Source organism: Diplotaxodon limnothrissa, linkage group LG7 (genome assembly GCF_057381915.1).
Source record: "Diplotaxodon limnothrissa isolate DT_005_m linkage group LG7, D_limnothrissa_male_GT1.1, whole genome shotgun sequence".
NCBI classification, from domain to species: Eukaryota; Metazoa; Chordata; class Actinopteri; order Cichliformes; family Cichlidae; genus Diplotaxodon; species Diplotaxodon limnothrissa.
The window spans coordinates 8084080-8110423 of NC_140602.1; the positions used below are offsets into that span (position 1 = coordinate 8084080).

Below are 26344 nucleotides of genomic sequence, written 5' to 3' on the forward strand. Positions count from 1 at the left end.
GAACTTTTGATTTCTCTGGCTCAGTCTCTCCTTTTTCTTTTCGTTCACTCACACATATGCACCCCCTACGCAAACACTTCTTCACCTTCTCTTTGCCTTTCAGTTTAATCATCCAGTGAAAAATTTATGACTGCTGGGCTTGGATTCCAGTCATTATCAGCTGAAGTCACCCATGTAGTCAGATGCATTCTTTTTTTTAGACAGCTACTTTTCAGTTTGCTCTACCTATAGACAACCTACAGGGACTTGTTGTAATTCATCATTCTGTCCAGTTCTTCTTTTCCTTTCTCTGAGCTAGACATTGACCTGGTTTTATAGAGTTTTACTGGAATATGCTTATCTGATAGTGCTATAGCTTTAAGAAACTTTTATCAATAAAAGTACCTGTCTGTCATTTTTGATAATAATAAGACTTAGAAGAATAACAAAACAGGTGTTATTAAAAATAATGGGAGAGATCCTACCAAATAAGTACACAATCTATATACAGTGAAAAATTGAAGAGCCTGATATTATGTAGGGTTTTGGTGAAAATTCCTCTGCAAATGATCCAGAAATGTTATAAAAAAATTAAAATCTCTTTCTCAAACCTGGCTCATTTTTTGTATTGATTTCAGTTCACTTACACATTTACAGGAATCTGTTGCCTTCCTGTGCTGTTATACGGTAAACCATCACTGATGATGACTAACCATTTCTGGTCATTGTGAAGTTTTCCAAACCTCAAGTCTGTGAAATAAAACCCCTCTGTTTTCCTTGTGTTCCAATCATCCGGTATATATTCCATTTTTGCCTCATGTAGATGACCATAAGCTCTTGTCTTAACTGGAATTGTAATGGTGAATTTCCAGTATTTGTCTTTGTGAACAGATTTTGTCATACTATTGCTTAAATCTGGGATTCCAGTATGCAGTAAATCATAATTAAGATATTGTGATAATGCAAAATCTCAGGTTAGGGCTCAATCCTAATCTAGGATAATGTTTTTGATAGCTATAACATACATATTACATATGTTTCTCAAGATACTGATACTTTCAGGGTCAATCAAATTTTGAAAATTTGGTGAAGAGACGCATGAGAATACAAGTTGAACAGCAGCCACCCCAGGAAGTTTACTTGGCTCACTGGATAGAAATGTAAGTTTATCTATTGGTCTAATATTTCTAATATCTTACAAAATTGATAATAGACCACTAAATTTGGAAAGGGTAAAATGTTCATACTTATGGTTTCCTGAACAAGTGCTCTAGTAATGACATTGACATTATCAGCTATTATCAAATTTGAACAGACATTAATGGTTCTCCTAACTTCCTGGTAATTCCCTGACATTTAGTCAAGAACCACCTAGAAGATGGTAATTGTGGATGACAATGTACCAGTAGTTTATTTTAAACATTTAGAAACCGTGATGACCTCTGTGCTGAATACACTAGCAGATGTTAAGATCCCAGTAACATGGCTAAACAGTGATCAAAACACTAATACTAAATAATCCCTTAATTATCACATTTAGGTTAGACCCTGGAGAGCTGTCCAGGGTCTAACCTGGCTCTCGCCTTACGATAGCTGGGCTAGACTCCAGCCCGCCCCTGACCCTGACAAGGATAAGCGGAAGATGATGGATGGATGGATGGATTGATTTGGAGCACGTTGGCCAGAGAATCAGGAATATCACTGACGACACATACCATCTGCCCTATTATTAGGTACACTTGTTTTACTGATTTTCCCGCATAACCATCTCTAGTTTATATAGAATGGTATGAAAAAGAGAAACTATGCAGTGAGCGGCAGTTTACTTAACTAAAATCTTGTTGATGCAGGAGATCAGAGGAGAATGGGCCGACTGCTGAGAGCTGATATGGAGGCAACAGAAAGTCAAATAACCAATTGTTAGAATCAAAGGTTTGCAGAAGAGATTCTCCAAATGAACAATACAGTATGTCAGCTGAGAAAAGGAAACTGAGTTTATAATTCCCACATGCTCACCAAAACTGGACAAAAAAAAAGATTAGAAAAATATTTCCTGGTTGGATGACAGTCCATTTCTGCTCTAACTTTTGGATGGTACAGTCCGAATTTGGTGAAAACCCAACATGAAAGCATGTTTCCATCATGGCTTGTAGGTTGCTGCTGGTGGTGTAATGATGTGGGGGGTATTTTATAGGCATACTTTGGGCCCTTCATACCAATTTACCATTGTTTAGACATCTTTACCATATAAAATAAGACATAATGATTAAAGTAGTGTACATGGTAAAAACTAGACAAAAGCGATCATGCAGAGGTGAATGTTAAGCTTCATTTAAAATGTATCAATAATGTCCACGGATCTCAAGTGCATTAGAAGCCTGTTCCACAGCTTGGAAGCCACAATCTCAAAACCACAATCCTCTGAGATACCGCCAGCAAACACTGATCAGCTGATGACCTATGAACTGATGACCTGTAAACATATAAACCAAATATAACAAAAAAAGATATTTATTTGTCAATAAAAAATATTGCCCTGTGAATAAAATCTCTGCAGAATTTGTATCAGTGGCAAAGACATTTAAAACAAGACGTGCTGGTTTAACATCTGTATACAGATACAGAACAGAAACCTGTGTGTAAAAATCAGCACACAAAGTTCCCACGCGCAGTTTGATGACAGAGTTAAACAATCACACAAAACCACAGAGACTGCCAAATGCAGGCACAAACTGTAGATGCAGGCATTTGGGATAGTGACCTAAATATGTGAACAGTTGTTAGGTCTTAACACATTTTGGGCCACTGACATAATTTGACCCTTCTGCTGAAATCGTCCAATGACAGAAAGAGAAATGGGAATGTTGTAAACCAGACAAACAGGAACTGGGGGAGTGAGGGATGACCAGCAGAGAAGGAAGCTGTTCCAGATTCTCAACGATTACATAGTGACTCATAGGTCAAGGCTTGTAAATAGGATTTTTTTTCATGATTGGAGAGCTGACTCACACGCTACTTTGATTTTAAGTAGTGCTCCCTGGGAGTGGGGGGGAAGAGTGAAGCATGGGATCGTAAAGCAGTTATCTTTGGAGTCAGGGGAGGTTTGTGGGGATGTGGCTGATGATCATTGTGGTGTATCACAATTGAGCAGCTGAAGCTGGAGCCAAGCTGGTATTTAGGATCGTGATGATGACTCAGAATCGTAATGCGGTTGTTGAAAATCTCTCATCTGCTGCACGGCTGGGTTATATTGTGAAAGCTGTTGTCAGCACTGCTCTGGCTTATCTCTTGATCAGGTTACAAGATGACTGGAGAGCTGGAGTGAATATACGCTCCTCCTTTTGACCCTTTCTAAGTTACATGCAGTAATAAAGATTGTTATGGTTACATCACAGACCACAACAAAGAGAAGAGACGGACTGCCACCGTTATAATAATTAACAAACAATATCATGAGAATAGGCTAAAATGAATGAAAAGAAGCAAAATGAGGTATGAGTGTTCGTGCATATATGTGGCACATGTTTTAGATGAAAAACTGAACGATAATACAGAGTAAGATGGTGCTGAGTGCATGGTGAGGAGCACGTATAGGCTCGCTGGTCCACGTGTAGACAGACAGAGGTTAACCGGTAGATAATAACCTTGTTGGACACCAGCCAGGTGCTCTGGATTACAGCCAATCATACTTGGCTCCACCTAGAGGAAACCCTGCAGCACATACAAAACACACAGCCCCGGGTCAAAAGGGTTCTTGTGAATTTGAGACAGCCCACTAACGGATTCTTACTGAAGTGTGTCAGTCAATTTCGATTTTAGCTACATCTCCTTTCTTTCTCCCAGTAGGTCCCAGTAATTCTGTTATTAAACTTGCATGCCTGCCTCTCAAAAAGCACCATGCATCCCTCAAATTTTGGAAAGATGATGTTAGGGTCATTAAAGCTGTAAAGTGCATCTGTGCGAGTGTCTTGCAGGTATGGAAGCCATATTATTCACTGTCACATGCAGTCACCAACCAACCATAAACATTTAAACATTTCCTATTAAATGCCTTCAGCCAAGTATAGATTTATAGAATCAGTTTAACAGTTCTGAAACCAGATGACAGTTGAAACAGTATGGAAAGCAAACTCCAACTGGATTCCATCTTTTGGCTTAGAGTAAGCTCTGTACTGCACACATATATGTACACACACACTTCAGTAAAAGCAGGTGTGTTTCCTTCATCACACAGCTGCACACCAGGGTAAGTGCGAGGTAAAGCACACGCTGTGAGTGTGGTGCATGAGTGTGAGAGCAGGAGGCAGACGGAGAAAGAATTCAGACAAATTTAGATAAACAGTGACAGGCAACAGCAGGGAGAAGAAGAACTTGTGAGTGGCAGAAGCAGAAAGAGAAAGGAAGCAGGATTTTTTATTTTTTATTTTTTGAAAGAGCAAGCGATTTGCTGATTGGCAGGACTTTAAGAGGGAAAAGTAGTTTTTAGGAAAACCTTTAAAAACTGCTAGGAAAAAGGAACAGAACAAAAAGGAGCTCAGTAAAAAGAAATCGGTGGAAACAGCGCAGTGGTGAGAAAGTTTAAAACATTTTGGTGGAGTAAAGTGTTCTGATCTTTTCTCTCCTGAGGGCGTTTTTTTGGAAGCCTTTCTCATCAGTCTGGGCAGGACTCATTTGTCCCTCTAACCTTCCCATCCCTCCTCTTTTTTCCCTCTGCCTTAGTTCACCGTGACTAGCGCCACGCGATGACTGCAGGTTGAGGAGTAAGTGAGGGAAAGGGAGAGCAAGATCAAGGAGAGGAGAGACTGACACACACCTCATACATTGGAGTTTGGAGTCACTGTGCAGCCCAGAAAGGTGAGCAGAGGAGAGAATGTCTTACCTAATGTTGAGCTTTCCCAGTGTGTGTCTGCATGTGTGTGCATGTGTTTTCGTGTGTCTATATGTAAACACAGGTATCATTATGGTAGAACTGGGACTGTGAAAGCCATGTCATGCAGTGGACTGGGTGGAATTTTCTTTGAATCCACCTTAGCCTCAGAGAAGACACGTATTTATATTTGAGTATGTAAACCACTCTTGTGTTAGTCATCAGACTTTGAAGTGGCTGTGGCACCTTTTTCCTCCCTTAGATTAGAGTTTGGTGTGTGTGTGTGAATCACCAGGTGAAGCAGGTCAAAAGACAATGGAGGAAAGTCGCTGCAGCGGGGTGCACGTGTGCTGCGAGTGCCTTTGTTTTGTTTTGATTCAGTTTGAACTTTGGTTTATGAAAGATCAAACAAAAAACTTGTCCTGCTTCAGCAGTGGACAGCTAGTAAAAGAGTCAAGACCTCATCTGGTCACAATATGGTTTGCATGAACATTTTGCTGCCACATAATAAAATAAATTAAGCATTTCTTTTAAGTTTTGTATGTTTACAGGACATCAGCTGTTATGTTAGCAATGAGAAGCAGAAAACAGCTGCAACAGACTAATATTACAAGAGTCTGTGTAGACTTTGTAAGTGTGCGTTATCTTTTTTGAACACCAAAAAGTAGCAGAGAAGAAGCTACAGCGGTGATCCTGCCTATACCTGTTTGCTGTAATACTGTTTACACATTGCTTCTACATGCTCCACATTTAGACTTAAGTATTTCTTTTTTCTTCTGCCTCTCATTCACCTTCCGATTGATTCATCTCTGTGTTGTGGTTATCTTGATTTGCTTTTAGCCCACCGGTGACAGCTCAGAGCTAAGAGCTTCCAGGGTGTGGCGAGGAACCTAATGGTGGGGTTAAGGTAGAGCAGAGAGAGAGAGGTCACAGGAATGTTTGGGGTTTTTTTTTTTCGCTCACTACTTCCACAGTGAATATACCCAGCCCCCAACTTACATGCCTCCAACCAACCTGTGTTTCCTTGGCTTGCACTGAGCCCTCCACTTCCCCTCCCTTTCATCCCCACACCCACTTTATCCTCCCCTGCTCCGCAAGTGGAACCTGCTCGGTCATGCCAGTCTACCTCCCTGTGCCAGCCTGACTACCACACTCATTTGAAAGGTGGAAAACTCATCCTCACTGCTGCCAGGTGTGGCATTCCCCCTGTAAGTGTAATGCTGTATTTTGCCAGGTGTGCCATCATGATGTCTGAGTGAAGGAGACAGTTATACTTTGGGTCCTGGTCGGCGAACGCTTTGTTTCAGCAGTGAACAACATAACTCCAAAAATGCTGATCCAATATTTTGTTGCGATATGTGTACTTATTACATATTTGCTGTCCACTGCTGTCAGCGCTGTCAATTATTGCCTTAGGTTACTTTGCTCCACTTCCAAGGGAAATTGTGCGTCTATGTGTGTGTTCTGTAAGGCAGACTGAGCAGCAGCAAGGCTATAAACTTTGCAATTATGAGTTCATAAAATGTGCTATGTGTTCTGTGCATGCAAGTGTGTTTTCTAATGCTTCTGAAGTCTGTTTATTTCTTGTTGCTACCTTACTCCAAAGCATCCATAAGATTTTATATACCACACAGATTTTATATACCTTTAACAGTGACTCGAAAAGAAGGTACAAATGCAGTGATCAGTAGACAAGGTACCAGATGTGTCCATCAGCAATCAGAGTCATGTTCACAATATAGAGGGACAAAGCAGGTATTCCTTTAAAAGCTTTATAAGAGGATTGGTTGATTTATGAGGTCGTAGGCGGGAGTGAGGTCAGGAATCCAGGTGTACGGGGATGCACATGCATAATCTGATGAGAACAACAGAATGGACGAGTGATGTTTGACATGAAGTTGGTGTGCCCTGAAAATGTTGGCTGAGTGAAACAAGAAGATAAAGGTGTCATTGATAGTCAAGGGAATAAAACCCCAGGCAGTTAGCAAAAGGAGTGGTGCAGATGGAAGGAGAAGGGTGTGTCAGAGGTGGGAGACAGCACTGAAGAGTGACGGTCCAGCTGTATGACAGGCCTGCTGCCTTGAGCTCTTTAAACACCCAGAAAATGCTGCAAGAATAGAAACCATATCAGTGCTGCGGACCTTTTACCTAAGATTACTTCTCCCCCTTTTGTCCCTCCCCTTAAGATACCCTTTCCATCCTCTGTCCTCTAGCATTGTTATGTTTTTCATTAGCCATTTTCAACCTCTGAAGCTGGGCACGTTTCTGGGGCAGTCTTATATCCTTGTTTCAGATCTTTGCTGGGGTCTCTTTGACCTCTGCATATAGCGCTGCCTTCTTTTTTACTTTCTTTTATCTTGTAAATTTGGCTTAGTATCAAAGCTAATCCAATGACCGCATAATGCAGCGTGTTATTAAATCACATATAGCAGTCTCTGGAGCAGTCTTTTTTTCAAACTGCCAGTCTAAATCGGATTTGTTTTTCATTTGAAAGGCAGCTCAATTTAAAGAAAATATTTGGCATGTACCAGCCTCTTGCATTTGTATGTACATGTACAGATGTATGCACAGAGCAAGGCACACAGTGCATTCTCACTAGCTGGAAAAGCTAACACATGCAAGCCCTCACTTGCTCCCTTGCATTTATTAATTCAGGCAAGGATATCTCAATATGCCCTTAGAGATGAATTAAATAAAACCTCAACCAAAAAAAAAAACAAGTAAAACACTGTTTTGTATTGTCACAGTATTTTAACGTGATGCATGCAAGGCGCTGACAAGCTGATGCAGTGTCATACACTACTTTGAAATACGAGCAGCCAAAATCTTAGAAATATTGTATTTTTTATGACTAAATCATTCCGAATTGAACTAACATTATGTATATAGACCTATATAAGTGCGGGCTTATAAAAATACTTCTGTTTTACAGTATAAATTGCTGCGTTTTAGCTTCCATTACATGATGCTGCCATTGAATGTTCGTATATTCGTCTCTGACAGGCAGCACTGCAACAAGCCCTGGTGGACCAGTAAACCTCCAAGAAAAGAGAAACAAATGGGTTTAAAGCACACAGACATAGCTGTCATAGTGCCAAATCATCAGTAAACACCACAAAGTCTCATGTAGGCAGTGCCTTAGCATTTCCTTCCAGATAAGTGTCTCATCTGCTCAGCTAGAGCAAAATACCTGGAGCTGTTTCCATTGGTCCATTCAACAAGCATTTATATAAACTGTTTACTACCTTCATTTTTTACTTGCTGTTAATGGCAACCCCAGCTTTTATCAGTTAACATTTAGTCTAAAATGAGCTATAGTTTACCAAAGTGACTGAGGAATGTTGTTTTTTTTCTACCCAGCATGACTTTCTTTCTATTTTCTCTCATGTGCTTTTTATCACGTTGTCATAAATCTCCCCCGGTAATCTTCGTTTGAAGGTGTTTAATCTGTATTTGCTTACATTTAGAGTATATTTCACTGGAACTATAATGATACGCAGTTTTATTTAGTCATTTTATGTGCTGGTTACTTTGCATGGAATGATTTAAGAGAGAAAGCTTTCTTTTTCCATATATTATTTTCAGTTTTTAGCACACTTTGTTTAGATGGTTACATTTAGGCAAAAAAAAAAAAAAGTAGCTGGGTAGGTTTAGGAAAAGATCATGGTTTGGGTTAAAATGCATCCTAAAATACACACTGCCTGCCTGGCAGAAAGTTGTGGGAGCAAACTTCTCCCGTTTGCTTTGCAGGGTTGGTTTATGTGTTCAGCCCATGTCCATTTGAGTTTCAATCACAAATATGTGTATTTGTCTTCCAGATGCTTAGATTATGAATGATACAAATACTCCTAAAGTGAACAAATACAGAAAAATGTGTCTTTAACTAAAGTGTGCTGTTATGGAAACATTTTCAGGTATGCAGGCACCTCAGCCTTTAGGCCTGAGGCACTGACATATCAGCTGTACCCTGCAACCCAGGACTTTCTCAGAACTTTAGCAAAGAACCAAAAGCGTGGGTGTGGAGATAATAATCCCCTGACAACTGCCCTGATTTTAGCTGTTTCCAGACACGTAACTTAATGAACCAAATTCCTGCCTAATGCCTCATCATTACAATTCCTGCAGTATAGCTTTTTTGTTGTTGTGTTGTTTGTTTGAAAAAGTACAGCCCTCACCCAGTTCACTGGAGTAAGATATACCATGTGATCCACATTGTATATGTCACCTCACCTGACTGGTAAGCAAATATGCTGAGATGATAAAAAGGGGGCTGGCAAGGATGCTAACGGTGTAAATACAGAGGGAAAGGAAAGGACACACACACACATATTTATATATATATATATATATATATAGAGAGAGAGAGAGATACACACACACACACACACACACATTTACGCAGAACAGATTCAACATTACGTGTTATCACACTGACAGGCACATGTCCATACGTCAGAGTATGACCCCGTGTGGGAAAAATTGTTCACCACATTTGACAGGCTCAAAATTCACATGAAAAAAAATCTCCCTTTCTGAGCACTTTTTATTTACATTTTTAAAAATGCTTCTACATGTGTAAGGTTTCTTCTTAGTACTGTGGTCACACTTGAAGTATGATTACCAAGCAGAAACACAGCATGAGAGGAAAAATCAACAAATGTTAAATCCTGGACGTCACTTTCTCTTTGGAGTTATCAAAGACACACGATGATCCACAAGAACACTTTGTTCTCCTCTTATGCTCCATTTCAAAAAATGACGCAGAAGACTGGGACCGAAAAAGGGCACAGAGTGGAATGACATTGGTGTCCTCGAGGATTAATATGACTCGCATTTCCTTCCATGTTTATATGAGTACATGTGTAACTGTGTGGGTGTGTGGATTTGTGGTTGCACGTTTGTGGCTCAATAGTAAAAGTCTTTAACTCCTTGTGGTTGCAGCTCTGTGGTGTCATAGAATAGATGAAGACACAAACACCAACAGATGACTCAGAACACCTTGAGGTGATTCCCAATGGCAGGGAATTGAATGTGTCAAGAAAACCACACAGCTGTACATTCTCAGACTCTGAGAGTGGGATGTAGATTAACCGAGTGGAATACTTGAATCTGTAGACGGGGGCTGTGCGCTTGTCTGATTACTTTTGTGTGTTTATCTGTGTCTGCGCATGGATATGGGTCTCCCAACTCATACTGCCTCAATGTGTGTGGGAAGGAAGACTCATTTTGGCTACACTTTTAAAAGTCCGTGTAAATATTTTCTGGATAGCCTCCACGGTTTAGCACTTTAAGGCAGCGTAAGTGGCTCTGTTTACTACATGCCTTTATGACTGATTGTGCTACATGTGAAAATCCACAGTATACTGTACGTCACTTGATATTTACTTCCCAGTCTGTACATGGGGCATGTGCTGTGCTTCATGGTAGCACTGCCATGGATATGTGGGTATGTAAAGGTGATCTGATTGACAGAATACGATTTGAATCTCCAAAAGTTGATTCTGTTCATCTGGACGTGGCGTTTTGTGGGAGAAATACTATTTCTTTTTATACTATTACTACTATTTCTTTTATTATACTATCAAAATACTATTTGAACACACTCACAAAGACAGCAGTGTTATGTAGCTCCCCTTCCACAGATCTAGCTGCCTGGAAACCCTTCTGCAACTCCTCAGTGGTTAAAACCTCCGTTTGGGGTTCTCAAAGTTTTGGTGATTTCTTTGTTTAAGATTGCACTGGGCCAAAAATGCATTGCTTACACCTGTACAGTGTTAGAATAGTGTTCTGTCTCTTTTACTGTAAGATATGCATGTGTGCCTGATTTCTGTGTTTGGCATTCGGTGTGACAGCTAAAGAGTTGATGTGATGGGTTAGATAAGGGAGCAAAATAGGCAGTGTCATCACAGGCTGAGTGGGATTTTTTTATGTGTGCTGTCACTGCTTGGTATCAATTTGTCTCCTAAAGTGAATGTCAAACATGGTCGGCGGTTTCTGAATACATGCTGTAAATTTAGGATTTACACCACAGTTGCATGTGATTTTGTCTGGTATTCTAATGAGAGTTAGTATCTCCCACAGCTTAAGGCAGCTTTAGAGCAACAAGGTCCACAGTGGCCACAAAATAACTTAAAAATACAAAAAGAAAAAGAAAAAAGAAAAAGAAATACTGCCTCCCAAAAAGAAGAAAGAAAAAGGGTCACATGAATTTATGGACAAATTAGCACAAGTTAAAGGTAAAATCCTTTGGACTTTACCTTTAACAATGCACTTTGGCATGATTTGTTAAATGGACTGGTACTGATGCAGTGCTTTTGCTTTTCTAGTTTTAATGAGCACTCAAAGCACTCAAATCATAAACGCATTTACCTGTAATACTCATGCACATTTAACGTTTAACTGTCCAAGGACAGTGAAACAGGCAGGCCTTGCTCAGGGATTGAACTGATGTTCAGATCAGTAGATGATCTATTTCACCTCCTGAGCCACAGTGATATGGGTCCCATTGTCTCTCTATTAAAATATTTCTAACTTGATGGGAATTATCTGTTACAAGATGACAATGGTCCATCCATAGGACACAAGGGGTCACTGATGGAAATAAGAGTTTGACACAGGAAATCTGAATTAAAAGGACTGATAGACGTATTGTATGTATTGAATTCAAAAGCTAATGTTATTTTTAAAATATACTGGCTGATGGTAAGAGGAGGCTAAAATAAGTTCTGAAGTCTGGAGCTGATTAATGGATATTTAGTTGAGGTATTTGAAGAGACCAGTTCTTTGTCTTAATAGAGGATAAGATAGAATAGCTTAGCATTTTAGCATTGGAAATTTCATTTCTAAGATACTAAAATGGAAATGATATTTCTAAAAACACAACTGCACAAGCTTTCTTGATGTACTGCTCAAAACTTTGTATCAGACCAAAAGAGAAAAAGCAGATAGGGATGGGCTGGGGGACCGACTAAGCGGTGATGTGCTGAGGGAGGAAAAAGGAGCAGGATGCCACCATCTGTTAGCCATATGCACGCCCCACAGCAGTAACATAAATCTCAACCACACTCAGCAATGCAAAGCTACATTCTGCCAGGCTAAACTTGTGCTCGCTAGCTGCATCAAGAGAAGTGTGCAACTCAGGCGTCATATAGATCGAGGATGTATATTCATTATATTGTAATAAAAGTTAAGCCGAAACACCATGGGTGGACTAAGACACTAAATTGGTCTGGAACAAGGTTTAGAAACATACTGGAAACCCTATCTCCAGTTGGGAACTAAAATATTGATGGGATGCTGTAAACCTGCTCAACGAGTTGCCAGCTTTGTAGAGAATTAAGTAAGACTTAGTAGAGCAGTTGCACATTCTTTTTGAATATGCTACTGCTGTAGTGGACCCATAAATTACAGCTCCTAACTATTGGCTAGAAATTCGTAGGAAAAATACTGTGGCTAAGAAATGGTTGATTTAAAAGTTGTTTATAAAGGAAACGTTCTTCTGTTCTTCTCGTGTGGTCCCTTGGCCTTCCACTACACTAGGAATAGTAGATGTGCAAATACACAGGGCACTCTCACACAAACACACAGTTACAGGTCACCGGGGTTAATGGCAAGCCCAAGCAGGGCAATGTGTGGATGAGTTGGGCGTTACTTTGTATTTCAAATGAGCTGGAACTCACAAAGTTGATTCTTCCCACCATCCTCGTTTATGACAGTGTGTCCTCTACTACAGTGGCAGTTTCATCTTCAGTGACACAGTTAGATCTCTGCATCAGCCATATAACAGTCTACATGTGTTGGTGTATGAAATTTGAAAGAGGTTGGAGGCTGATGTCTTAGTTACAGGTGAAATAGCTAGGGTAAAAAATGGAAATAGTAGGTAAAAATACTTCACATCTGTCTACTAGTTTCTATTTTTTGATCATTGGTAGTTGTTTTTTTTCTAAATCACTTTTTAACCAGCAAGGAAAACCGATGGGTTTTTGTTTTGGGATTTCCCAGAGAAAACCTGTTAAACACTAGGACAACATATAAGCTGTACACAGAAAGTCTGAACGCGGGAACAAATTTGCAGCTAAGGCTAGAGTAAAAAGTAAAAGGAGTAAAAAACTCTTCTCTGTTATTCCACTCTCTTGTCTTCTACCTCATCAATTTTACTTTAAGATAATAGGGGCCAAATAATGTGCCCATAGTGTGTCTATAACTATAAAGATCTCTTGTCTTGTCTCAAATGACATTTAAGTAGTACAATCACATGTCACTCAAATGAAGTTTATGGAAAAAATGGTTTCTAATTTTAAGTGGAATTTTATTCTATAAAAAATCTCATACATGTGTGTGTATTTAAGATTTTGTACTATATTAAATTAACTATATGAAGCGAAGGAAACCTGCTCTTAAAAACAAATAATTTCCGTCTTTCGCATAGAGAGACATTCTTTTGGCTTTTTTGGTCTGATTTCATGGAACTTTAGATCGATTGAAATCATCACTGGTGAAGAAATGATATAATAACATAGTGGCCAGAGATGAGTCACCACTAATTTCACGTTCCCTTTCAAACCCACTGTTCAATTGTACTGTTCAAGAGCTGCGGGCGAGCTGAGCCCAGCCAATATGAGGGCCCAGTCCTGACATCACACTCATGCAGTGTGACAGATGGATGGGGGAGAACGCTCCAGAAAAAACATTTAAAAAACAGCAGCAGAAGCAGAAGTTTGACTCTTCTTATATCATTCGCTGAGCTGTGATCAGCAGAATCGGTAAGAAGGTGGCATCTTGTCAAGAGGTCTTGCTTACTAGGCAGTAACACAGTGACACGCTACAGTTACTTTAGGATAAGGAAACCATAACATAATCACAGTCCTACAGAGCATCATTGCTGTATGTCCTTCATCTGTCCTTCATCAGCATGCGTCTTCTATTAGGCTACAGAAGCCACAGCCAAAGTGGCAGCTTGCCTTATCCTCTGCATATGAAGCAAATGAGGCAATGTCATTCAGAAAATAATTGAAAACTATGGGGAACGCTGCTCAGGGACTGTTGGTCTGATGTATTGTTCCAGTAACTTGGGGAGACTGTTGATTAATTCCCAGTATTCCAACTACATTAACAAAATAGCCAGCTGATGAAAGCATAGCCATGCAAAGCTGCTCACCATTCAGCTGGCTATGCTCCAGCAGCAAAGTCAGTCAGCTGCCCGGTGGCCAATTAATCCATGTTTTAGCTCTTTGCTGCTTACTTTAATCATCTTTTCTAGATGTTGCACAAAAGTTATAAATAGAATTCTTTATAAATTGTGGAGAGATAAATGGTTTTCTTTGGCATCAGGATGGGCTGATGTAGCCCGTCACATGCTCAGTCAGTTGATGCAGGACAGTGACAGCTGTGACTTCCTGAATCTCAACTACTGACTCTGTTGCCAAGCCAGACTAATGGCATCTGGAGCAGTGTGCTTCCAAAGCAGTGTGCCGCTGATAACATTAGGTTCTTTTTAAACCAAGAGTCATTAGGTGTATTATGTTAAAAACGCTGTTTGAAGTTGTATGGAGCATCGTTAAACATGTACTGTCCAACCAGTTTAATCTGCTCCAGAGTCCCTGCCTAGTAGCATCGGATTGCTACTGAGGGATTTCTTTGTTATTTAACATCACTTGGTGACATAAAAAAGATAAATAGAGTGTGTAAATGCAAAAGTGTGTAAATCTAAAATTAAACTAACCACAGGAGAATGAAAGGAACAACACAAAGCAAACTTTTCTCTCTGCCATATCAAATAAGCTGTTCATTAGGCATTTCAAGAAATGATCAAAGGAAAGTTAATGAAAGACATACAAATGTCATGGTAGAACTGGCTATCCCGTGTGTCTGTCTCACAAAACGCATAAAACTTGTTCATCTTCCTTCACTCTGTCTTTTTTTTTTTTTTTTTGCTCTTCTACTTCTTCCTTTCATCTTCAGCCAGACGCTTTTGGACATGTAAGATGTAAAAAAAAAAAAAATGCAGGAAGGAGAAGAAGAAAGAAAGGACAGTTCTAAAGGAATATGGCTCGTATTAATCTGGAAATATTGCTTTACCTCATCTGAACTAAATTACCAGTCTGAACTCGCTGTCCTCAGAGAGTAGGCAGATTTCCACCGGCAGCCCAGATGGGCAAGGAGTGGTCGACAGATCTGTCACCATGACCACAGTGAGCACATGAACCCCTGGTCTGTCAAGCTCTGTTGCTGTCCTTTTATACAGCGGATCAAAAGTGTTTCTTTGTTATTGTTGGGCTTGGATTTTATACTCAGGGGCAGCATCTCTGGAGGAGAATCCAGAAGTTTTTAGACTCTTTCTCTCTCTCTTTCTTTGTCCTGTTTCCTGCTATCTTTGTGGCTTTGTGAATGTGTATTCTTAAGAAACCAAAATTCCTATAAGTAAGGACATGAAGGTCCTGAGACATGATCTATTATTCTAAAACTATTAAAGACACAATGAAAGTATGGTGTTGTTCAAGCTTACCAAGGCTTGTGGTTTCTACTGGTAAGGAACAATGCCAGGTTGGAATGACCAGCAGCCTCTCTCACTGCCATTATGAGGGATATAAAGCTGCGTTTTGACACACTAGGAGTGAGTACTAGGCCATTAGCCTGCTCTTACCCATAACCGAGCATAAATTGGAGATAGAGAGGACCCTCGGAAGGGTGACGGTCAAGTGATACCTGTATGACACATCAAAGACCAGTGGCAGTCAAGCAGCACTTGTTCCTACAATTGCACTGTGGTAAGAGAGCACTCTGTTTTTAGTGGAATGGTTTAGAATTGTGAAAAGGGGCTGAAATGATGCCCTCAAATGACAGATATTGTTGCATCACTCCACTGTTCTCACCTGTGTAAGAATACTCAAGAGAGACTTTCCTTTCATGTGTACCTGTCCAACAGACGAGGCAGCAAAGGAGGAAAATCGACCTGTTTTTGCTCCTACACCAACTCCAGTTTTCACTGTTAAAATTTTTTTTACAAGACAGAAGTATGCTGTGATTTATCTCCAACGATAATTTTTCGTGAAAGAAATCATAAATTACCTTGCAGATGCCCCAGACAGCAGTTTCTGATAGAAACCAGCAGGAATGTTGCTGTCTGTGTGTGACATGCAAAAAAGGTGCTTCTAGCGTTTTGGTTACAGCTGCACAAACATAATGAGCATGATGGGGCAGCTTAATGAACAACTGATGCAGCTGATCAATTATAAAAGTGAATAATATCATTGAAATGGATAATAGAACTGTAATACTTATATTAATTATTACTGAAGTTATTATTACGTCGGTTATTAGGTCTAGGTCTATGTTTCGTATTAAAAAAAAATATGAATATAGCAAATTACATTTGTTATTATTAATGTCTTCATCAAGAGTCATTAGCTCTGATTCCAACGGTGATGATAATATTTTCCCACATAAAACATGTTTTACACTACATGCATAGCCAGAGTTAAACAGAATCAAATTACAAGTGTTTGAAAGCTGTAAAGATTCTCATTATTCATTATGTTTTCTATGATCTCCAGATGTGATATGGAAATAGGAGTGTTGTTGTAGATCTGTTGAGGACGGAATGTTTGGACAGGTTTTTGACACAATCTTCAAAATACTAAAGTTGAAATGTGATTTCAGACAGAAAGCAGGGCTTGCATGACGCATGAGAATTATTGCTGTTAGTGTGGTAAAACTGTTTTCAAAATCCAAATACATGTTAGGGGTACAGGAAGAGGCTCCAGCGAAAAAAGCCAGCTTTCACAGTTCATAGACGCAGTAACCATTTATGGACGTGGTTCATTCAGACGGACCAGATCAAAACATCGATTCATGCCTTTTAGTACAAGACTTTCACAATTATGATACATATCAGTTAATAGAACAGATGAATGGAGGAGTGGTATAGAAGCTAGGTTGTGACTGTCTGAAGCACCGCATTTGATGTGAGCTGACCAGAACATGGACAGTAGGACTATGAAACCCATCTGACAAGTTCTGTCCTCAGATGAAGTTGATAAATTTATTCGTCTCTTTGTTGAGAGGTCCCTCCACTCATCTTAGTGAAAAAATCAACACCATGTCATTGCAGTTTGATGTGTCAAAATATAGCTCAAATTTACCATTGCTGCTGTTTGTCAGCTGATCTGAGAGCTTTATTTTTATTTTTTCTCATCAAATTTGCTCCTGCCACACAGAGAACAAAGATTTTTGCACACCCCTTCTTCATCCAAGTCATTGGTTCCAATCAGTAGCTCCTATGTTTGTATATTTACCTGGTTTGCCTACAGGTGACCTCTGACCTCAGGAAACACAACTCCGTGGGAGAGAGAAATGTTCCGGTGACAGGCCCACTCGTGGGCGGCAGAGCGGTTTTATACTCAGACTGGCATTATCTGCATCTCCTGCTCTGCTCAAAAGGACAGGGCCACTAAATATACCCTGTAAGGCCTTCCCAGGCTCCTCTGGGCTGGGGAGATGCAGCCACCGCTTGGGCCGAAGGCCAATGACATGGCTGCCGACCTCCACTGAAAGTATTTTTAAGGTCAATTACAGGGTACAGTGCCTTTAGATGGCCGACTGGTGCTGAGGAGGCCTCATATTAAAGGTTTATGTGGAGAAGGACCAGAGAACTTTGCCTTTGCTCACCCCAGCTCCCATTGTTACCACACACCCACTGAGACAGTGCACCCAGAAAGATTCCTATGGTGATATATGTCATATATGCAAGTGTTTTGAGTATGTTTATGTGAGTGTTTTCTCTTGCAAAGTGTTTCAAAGACAGATCGTTATTAAGTATATATTGTGACGAGTCTGTCAGTGGCTCATCATTCTGGAATGTGTTTTTACTGATAATGTAGTTTTGTAAAAATGATTATTTATGCATCTGTCAGTGTTATCTGGAAATTGTTGTAAATCCCGTTGTCATTTAAGGTTATGTTGTGGTTATTGGAATTTTAACTGAAAAGAAGAAACTCTAGCCTTCTAAACTGTAAGCACTTTTCTTGCATTGAAAGCTTCCTCCATGCTAGTGTTCCTAGGTAAATGTAAAAGTAATTTTTTTAAGTCTGTATTGGCAACAACAGTCACATGTCCAAATAGCCACTAATTAAGTTATTCCACAAAGTGAAAAAAAACTTTCTGGATTAACTGAACGCTTCAGTCAAACAAAACAGTTTTGTTTGGATGAAGGATGAACTATTACAACAACCATCAGTATTTAAGTATTGTTTTAACTCAGACTTGCAGCTTTTCTTTATGACCAGAGTACTGATTATGACATCTTATAGTGGCAATTAAAAAATCATTTGAGACAACCTTTATAATGCACATTAACAGATACAAACAGATAAACAGAGCTTGGTCCTCATTAGGCTTATCTTAATATTCCCTCACACATACACTCACACAAGCCCCATTCTCTTTACATAGGCCACACACGCAGACCGCCACAGCTGACCGACACTTGATATAAATGAGCATCCAGCAAGATGCATTTGGTTTTTTTCATGATTCATTCCAACACGACTACACTATGCCATAAATACAGGCCTGTCAAAATGTGTTCTACCCCACAGAGAGGGGAGTGGTGTGAGGTACAGTAGACACCATTCACTCTGTGTTTGGAAGGGGCAGAAAGTTGGAGTTGGTGGCTTTGGTCTCCCTGAAGAGTAAGGTATTGATGGGACAAAAGTGAGGAGAAGGATTGAAAGGCCCATTTGTGAGGGTCAGTCATCTCTGTGTTTGCTATGCTGTGGCTCTGGTGCAATTCAATGGACGCTCTATCCACCCGACCTATTTCAATCCCAACTCCTAAGTCAAAAAAATAAAAAATAAAGACACTGCAACTCAAAAAGGTCACACTTATATTCATTTTATCCTAAAACATAATCACTTAATCATTTTAAATCAGTTGCCCTTCAATTAAGTTCAATAAATTCTTTCTAGAAAGTCCAAGTATAGTTTGTCTTTGTGAACATGATCATAAAATTGTTTGGGTTTTGTTCTGAAATTTTTAAAAAAAAAACTGCTTTAATTACAATTAATAAAAGACCTTTTCAAATTAAAAAAAAAAGCAGTTATGTTTTTGTGCGGAACTGGACTGTAGTTCACGTGCAGTCACAGTCCCACAGTTATGCTTATAGATTTATGAAATGCAATCAAGGCGGGTCAGCCCACTGTTTTAGTGGTCTTATCGTAAACATACCATGGGCTGTGTGAGAAGTGCTGAAATTGTCACAGCATACCACCATATCGGTTTAAATTGCCACAGCAGTCAAGGCTATAAGAGCCTGAATAAATACTATTCCATTCCAACGGAGTCGTTCTTATTATTAGCAATCGTCTGGATTTGAATTACCCATATAAAACAGAAAAGTAAATCAGTGTATTGTATAGGTTGTGTAATCCTTACCATTTCTTACAGTGCTGTGCAAAGACTTCAGTCACATTTCAAATCTGAATATTTTGCTTTTATTGAAACATCTGCAAAAATACATGAAAATACAGTATATAAGGCAAAACAGAGTTTGCACAATTCTAACAAACTTGAAAGTCAGTATTTGGTAGGACCACCTTTATTCTTCGACACAGCCTGAAGACTCTCAGGCAAGTTTTATTGCTTCTTCTTTTGATGTCGGCAGCCTTTTTTCAGTTCTCTGTCAAGATGATCCCATACTGCTTCAATAATGTTGAAGTCTGGGCTCTGAGGAGGCCAATCCATGATTGAGAGTGTTCAATTATCTGTTTTTCTATCCAGGTTTGTTTTTACTGAACTGGTAGTGTGTTTGGGATCATTGTTGTGATAGAAAATAAAGCCATCACCAGTTAGATGTTTTCCAGATGGTACTAAATGGTAGATCAATCAAGAAAAACAGATATTTTTGCATTCATAAATTCATTTTTTACAAAACCTCCAATACTACTGGCTGAAATGAACCATGACAAAGCCTCCACTCTGTTTTACAGACAGATACATAAATACATACATTTAATGTTGTACCTCTCTCCTGAACTCCTCTGTGCATATTGACAGTGATATAAACTACAAATGTAAAATTTGGATTCATTATCCTTGTAAAATCTGTTGCCATTGATTTTCATTTTTTGTGTAATTTGGCATACAGCCACTCAGCCTTTTGTCTCTGTTTCCCTTCCTGAAGAATGGCTTCTTTACAGTCACTCTTCCACTGAGACCATTTCTGACGAGGCTTCAATGAATAGTTGTTAGATCTGTTGAAGGGCCTGATCCTTTGTTGGATTTTTTCCTGTTTCTTAAGGACATGACTTTCAGATACATTCATCTTCTGTTGATAGTTTTAAGCCTACCACTTCTTCTTTGTCTTCTGCTTGGCCAGTTTCCTCATTTTTAAGGTCACATTGCACAGCATGCCAAGATATGCCAAGTTTTCTGCTAACAGCTCTTTGGGAATTACCTTGTTGGTGTGAAATACTATTTTATGCCTGTAAAACTATGTTTTCTTTGGCATTTTTCATAGATTAAGCAAAAGACATGGGAACTATTAACTGTTTCTCAAGAGCACTTTAAAACAATTACCAGAAAGTCTGGCTTTTTGGAAACAAAATATCAAGAAATGAAGGGTGACACAAGGCTTTTGCACAGTACTGTACACAGAGTATTTTCCATCCATCCATCTTCTTCCGCTGAGTATTAAGCGGAAGAAGAAGCGGAGTATTTTCCATGTGGTACATATATTGAAATTGTTTTAGTCAAAAATAAATATGATTATAATTTTCAGAATCTTCTGGTAACTAAGTTTTGAAGTAGATTTGAAATTATTCTGTGCTGCTTCTTTCAAGGACGTATTTGACTTAGAATTAAGTTCATATATAGTGATTATGTCTACCTTTGCTCTTTCAAGAACACACTTTCTTCAGCTTTCCCTCTTTTACCTGCGGTGCACCTCATGACGTTGTCTTCCTGGGAACATCATCACTCCTGATCGACATGATGGGGCGAGTACACATCGCCAAACTGCTAAGTCTACACTGGCTGGGGTGCCCCATGTTTGCCCTGGGGGAGAGCATCTGCTCTTGTCTGCTGGGCTCTCTCGGTCAGAAATGACACACCATGGTGTGATGGACTCTACCGGTCACTGTTCATCGGCATTGTAGGTGTGAAATTCCCAGGAATCCCCAGTACGGCTGCTTCAGAGTCCAGTAGTTGAATCAGAGAGAGGATGGGAATGGATGTGTTAGACCTTTTGGTCAGACATCATCACCGTGTCTAACTTGAAACCCACAGTCTAATATTTCTGGGGCCCATTCTTGCCTCAGGACATAAACTTACAAAGCACTCATTGAACTAGTCTTGGGTTTGTAAAATATTTTCTTTCCTGGTTGTTAAGTTTTAATGTAATTGATTTTATAGGACATTTCAGGTGTCTAACAGTCAGTGACTCATGGAATATACTCACCACATGTAGTCAGCGCCTACACTCAGTGCCCTTAATTGACAGTTACAGGAGCGTTGTTGGTGGTGGTGATGGGGAGGCCTTTCATTGGGCCTCTGGGTGTGTCACCAACATGACCTGGAATAACCCAGTTACTTTAAAACCTTACTGCAACTGTGGCAAAATCGGGTTGCAGAAATAATTTAAAAACTTGGAACCAAAGCAGTGTTCTTGCTATTACTTCACTGAGATGCTGGAGTCCAGTGACGCTGTCTTAGCTTTTACAGTATACAAAGCACTCAAGGGTTCATCTCTTCTTTAGCTGTTAAGGTACTTCGATGTCAAGTTACCACATGTTAATTGAGTACACCAAAACAGTGACACACAGCCAGGGAGCAAGATCTCATTCAACATTAATCTTGCCATGGTTAAACCACTCTATCCTCTAAAAGGCTGAAAAGAAAAGCTACACTGTATATTTAGGGGAGGTGAATTTACACATTTTCCCCCAATCTATGTTTAGTTTTAGGGAACTATTTTTAGTAACTTTATTACAGTCAGTCAATAAATCTGTGCATGCAGAATTACTGCTAAACGGTCAAAAGTTTTATTAGTTTTTTGACCCAGGTGTTGCTCCAGTCAGGAAAGCTAGAATCTTTTGTGGTCACTGTTAAAAAACTCTAATAAGCATCAGCATTGTTTTCTCTGGGGTTTTTTTTAGTGACACACAGAAAGAAGGACCATTTAGAGACCCCAGACGGTTGGCAGGAAGAGGATTTGTGTACTAGCGGAGAGTTTAAATTGAATTCCCCGTGTGGGCAGCTGGTGGTCTGATATGCACAGACTACAGGGCTAGGTTTGAGCAGGCTCCACTCTTTTATATACATTCATCTTACAAAGCGGTTCTCATTGAAGTGACGTTCAATTTGGCATGGCTGTTGGTACCAGATTGGCTGATCTGAACATTTCAGGAATTGCTGATCTACTGGGATTTTCCTGCACAAACATCTCCAAAAATGCCTAACTGATGTCAGTGGACAATGCCAAGCAGGGGCGTAATTTCCAGGGGGGTTATGACCCCCCCAATAATCAGACCCAGCCAATATAACCCCCCTCCCCCCCAATAAAATTATGAATTATATCTTGCATAAATAGGCTGTTGATTTTCTTTACTCATTTCAGTTATTACCAGCAAAATAGTTGCATGTTTAATCATCTGGGAATTTACAACATATTTATTTATTTAGACAGAGATCTTGACCCCCCCAATGTTCAGCACAAAGTTACGCCCATGATGCCAAGACTTCTATGAGCCAACAGGATGGAACAACAACTCAAATAATTACTTGTTAGAATCATTGTATGCAAAAGAGCAGCTCTTAATACAATTACAAGTCTCTTAATACATGCTATAGATGGACTACAGCAGCAGAAGACAACACCAAGTGCCACTCCTGTCAGCTGGGAACAGTAAACTGATGTAACAATAGCCTTCAGATCAGGCTTATCATTGTCTGATCTGACGAGTCTTGATTTTAAAATTTCGCTGGTAGCATTGCAATTTGACCGTTTCAATAGTGTGGTGGATATTTTCTTTGCACTTTTTGGGCTCCTTAGTACCAATTGAGAATCATTTTAACTCCAGAGTCTAACTTAACATCGTTGGCGACCATGTCCTTACTGTTTCCATCTTCTGATGGCTGCTTCCAGCAGGATAATGCACCATGTCACAAAGCTCAAATCATCTCAGTGAGTTCACTGTACTCACAGAGTTTCCACACTCACTCAATCCAAGAGAGCACCTTTGGGATGTAGTGGAACGCAAGATTCACATCATGGATGTGCAGCTGACAAATGTGCAGCAGCTACGTGATGCTATCATGTTAATATAGACCAAAATCTCTGAAGAAATGAGACAGTTCCAAAAGCAAAAGAGAGTCCAGCAAAGTATACCTGATAAACTGTCAGGTGAACATTATCATTCATTTAATTTACACAATCCTCTCTTCTTAAATTGGGTAAAAAGCAACAGAAATTATGTTGTTTATTTTTAGTCTAATGAGTTGTAGGCCATGTCTGACCTGTACTAGATTAATAAGTGATTTAAATCGGTGAGATGGGATTTACAATTTGCTGTACCAGTCATGAAAACAAAGGGCACAGAGGTTTGTCCTCTTTGAAACAAAAAAGAGAGAAGAATGTGAGAGTTGTTGTTACTGCTAAACTTTGCCGCACTGCACTGTACTGTATTTACACCACAGCTCTGTAGAGCCCCTAGTGGCTAGGTAGGATGTTGAGTGTATTCACGTTCCTAAATACCAATTTTAGATCAATCATATCTCTCTTTTTTTTAAACTTTCTCCCTCTTTCTTTCTATTTATATTTCTCTATATCTTTCATTTTATTGTATGGGTTTTTGCTTTTTTTGTTTTCTGTTGGCTGCAAAGTCTGATGGCAGCCTGTCGTGACACATCTAATTTTCCTTATCGCATGACCACTTTGTGCTATTTTTATCAATTTACCATCTTTAGGGTAATGACCATACCTGATTATATTGCAGACAGTAAACAAACAGCAGCTTTCAGATGTTGGATTAGTCTTTTCTTTATCACCAAAGCCTCCGATTAAAGACATAAAACACCACAGAAAGGCTGTCCATGTCACTGGTTTTGGAGGATTAGTGTTTCTTAGCAATGAAGTACACAGAAATGACTTCTTTCTCTGTCATTGCTCTACCAAACCATTTTCAGCTGTCTCAATCCCCAGTCTCGTGTCTGAGTTTTCACAGCCTACAATGAAGGCAGCCCATAACTTTAAGTACTGTTTTGTGGACCTGTGTAAATTTGACACCATTATGCCACTGAGAGGGTCTGTGTAGGTGTTAATATTAGCATGGGAGATTGCCAGAGATCTGTATAATGCCTGCTTACCTCATCATGTGCTGCCAAAAAGTTCTCCTTTACTCTTACATTATGCTGACATTTTGGTCCTTCTGCTCTGCTCCAAGATCTCTGGCTGTCTTTTTTGTTGTTGTTGTTGCGGTATTCATATTTGTCCCAGCTGCTCTTTTGCTTATCCCTCTTCCTGTTCCTGTTCAAGGAGCTAGCACTGTATCTTAGAGCGCTGTCCTCTTATTTAAACTTAATGCCTTCTTTTTCTGCAAAGGTAAATCAAACTGAGGCCAACAGATTTGCCAGTAGTGGTGGATGTAGAGATGTCCTGTGATGATGTCTTTTTTAAAAAAAAAATAAAAATTTTTAGCATCAATGTTTAACTTTCATGCTATGATCTTGAAGTTGGCATGCAGCAGCTGAACTTCCACAGAAACCTAACTAGAAGTGATTTAAAGTATAATGTGTTTTTTTGTTTCTGAAGTCTCTATTACCAGTTGACTTGAACCTTAATTTTAACCTTAATTTGTTTTAGTGTACTTTTCTTTCACTTTACAGCCCCCTTTTTCTGCCACTGCCCAGTTTAAACTGGCAGACTTGGCAGAGCAAGGTTTGTGTGTGGTGGCACTGGGGGCAGGGCGTAGAGCTTGCCTGGGCTGACTGTACCCAGCCCCTCATAATTACGGACAGTAAACAGCTAGTGCTTTTAGGTCTGATTTTCCCTGTCTCATGGGGAGAGAGTTCACTTTGGCATGAGAAAAAAAGGCAAAGAGGATGAAAAAAGGGGAAAAGACATTCTGAAGGTGGACAAAAAACGTCATCCTTATTCTTGGTGATGAATATGGAAGCAGTTTGCAAAGAGTTATAAACACACAGACAGTCATTGTGCCCACCCCCAGAACTTAACACACACACACAGTCATAGTCCTTCCTGAGCAGCAGTCGTTTGATGTGATCTTATAGTAAGTCTTAATTAAAACTTCCAACACCCCCTGGTTAAGTATGTGTTTGGTCTTTTTCCTTCACTCCCTGAAACTGTCAAACTGATCACCTATTTTATGTCTCTCTCTGTGTCTGTGTTTTTCTTTCCGTCTGCCTGCCTGTCTATGTCCTTCCCCTGTCTCTTTCCACTATTTCTAAAGCGAAGCCCTTCTGTCCTACACCCAATACTTGGTCTAAATTTACTTTTGGTCTTCCTTCTTTTCTTTCTTCATTTTAATTTCCTAGACATTTAACGCAGTCACTGGCAAACTCTCACACTTTATTTCTCCCTATTGCATTTTGAGGTTTCACTGGCAGAAGTTGAACTGATTTTGCGACATTATATTTCATTCATAAGGTCCAAACTAAGCAAATAACTCTCTGTGTATTCAAATGATTTGCTGTATGACATCTCTGTTTCTCCATCTTCTTCCTCATTGCTCTTTTTCTCTGTCCGTGCACTGCACGGCACTAGCAGGCGGTGGGACTGGAGGTTTTCTTTGGCAGCCTGCTCCCCCTCTCTTGGTTGAGACAGGGCCTGTGCTACTGGCTGGGAGTGTGGAAGGGAAGCAGGGAGGTAGTGAAGGCAGAGGGGAGGGAGAGAATGGGCTTGGGAGGAGAGAGGCTGGAGGGGTAGAGGCGTGGTCTCAGCTGGTAATGAAGTCTTCTCTTTTCATCCTCAGAAGGCAGAGTGGGAGCGAACGGGCCCGGGGTCTGCGCAGCTCCACAGCCTTCTCTGCCTCTAAAGTGTGCTGAGCGCTGCTCCGCTCTGCGCTGCCTGTGCCTGTCTCAGTTCCCGTCTGCCACAGCTGAGAGATACAAAGATACCAAGACTGAAAGAGACCGCTACAAACATGAAGCTTTTCCTTGCATCGGCTCCACAGCGCTACTCTTGAGGTAAGACTTCCTTCTTTATGTGCTGCTCCTGACCGTGCCTTGCTATGTGCTCTGCTTTACTGTCCGTCAGTCTCTGTTGATTGTTGTGGTGGGGGCTGGGAGGTGGGGGTGTAAGGGGGCCTGTCCAGGTTAAGTCACTCCCACTTTCATCATGCATGTGTACGTGTGTGCACGTGTTTGCCCATACAGTATGACCAGTTGTGGGTAGCTGTGTTTTGGCTCATGTGAGATTGCACCTCTGAATATGCAGCATGTGTGTGTTTGTGACTTTGCACAAATGAATGCAGTCAGCGTCAGCA

General features: G+C 40.1%; 1 protein-coding gene across 1 annotated transcript in view; it reads left to right on the forward strand.

Annotated features, from left to right (window-relative positions):
- Positions 1–26344, forward strand: part of znf469 (zinc finger protein 469) — a 233639-nt gene that overhangs the window by 168485 nt on the left and 38810 nt on the right. The window contains exon 4 of the mRNA XM_085359086.1: positions 25832–26045. The gene's annotated coding sequence lies outside the window, so the exon portion shown is untranslated. The remainder of the gene's footprint in view (positions 1–25831; positions 26046–26344) is intronic.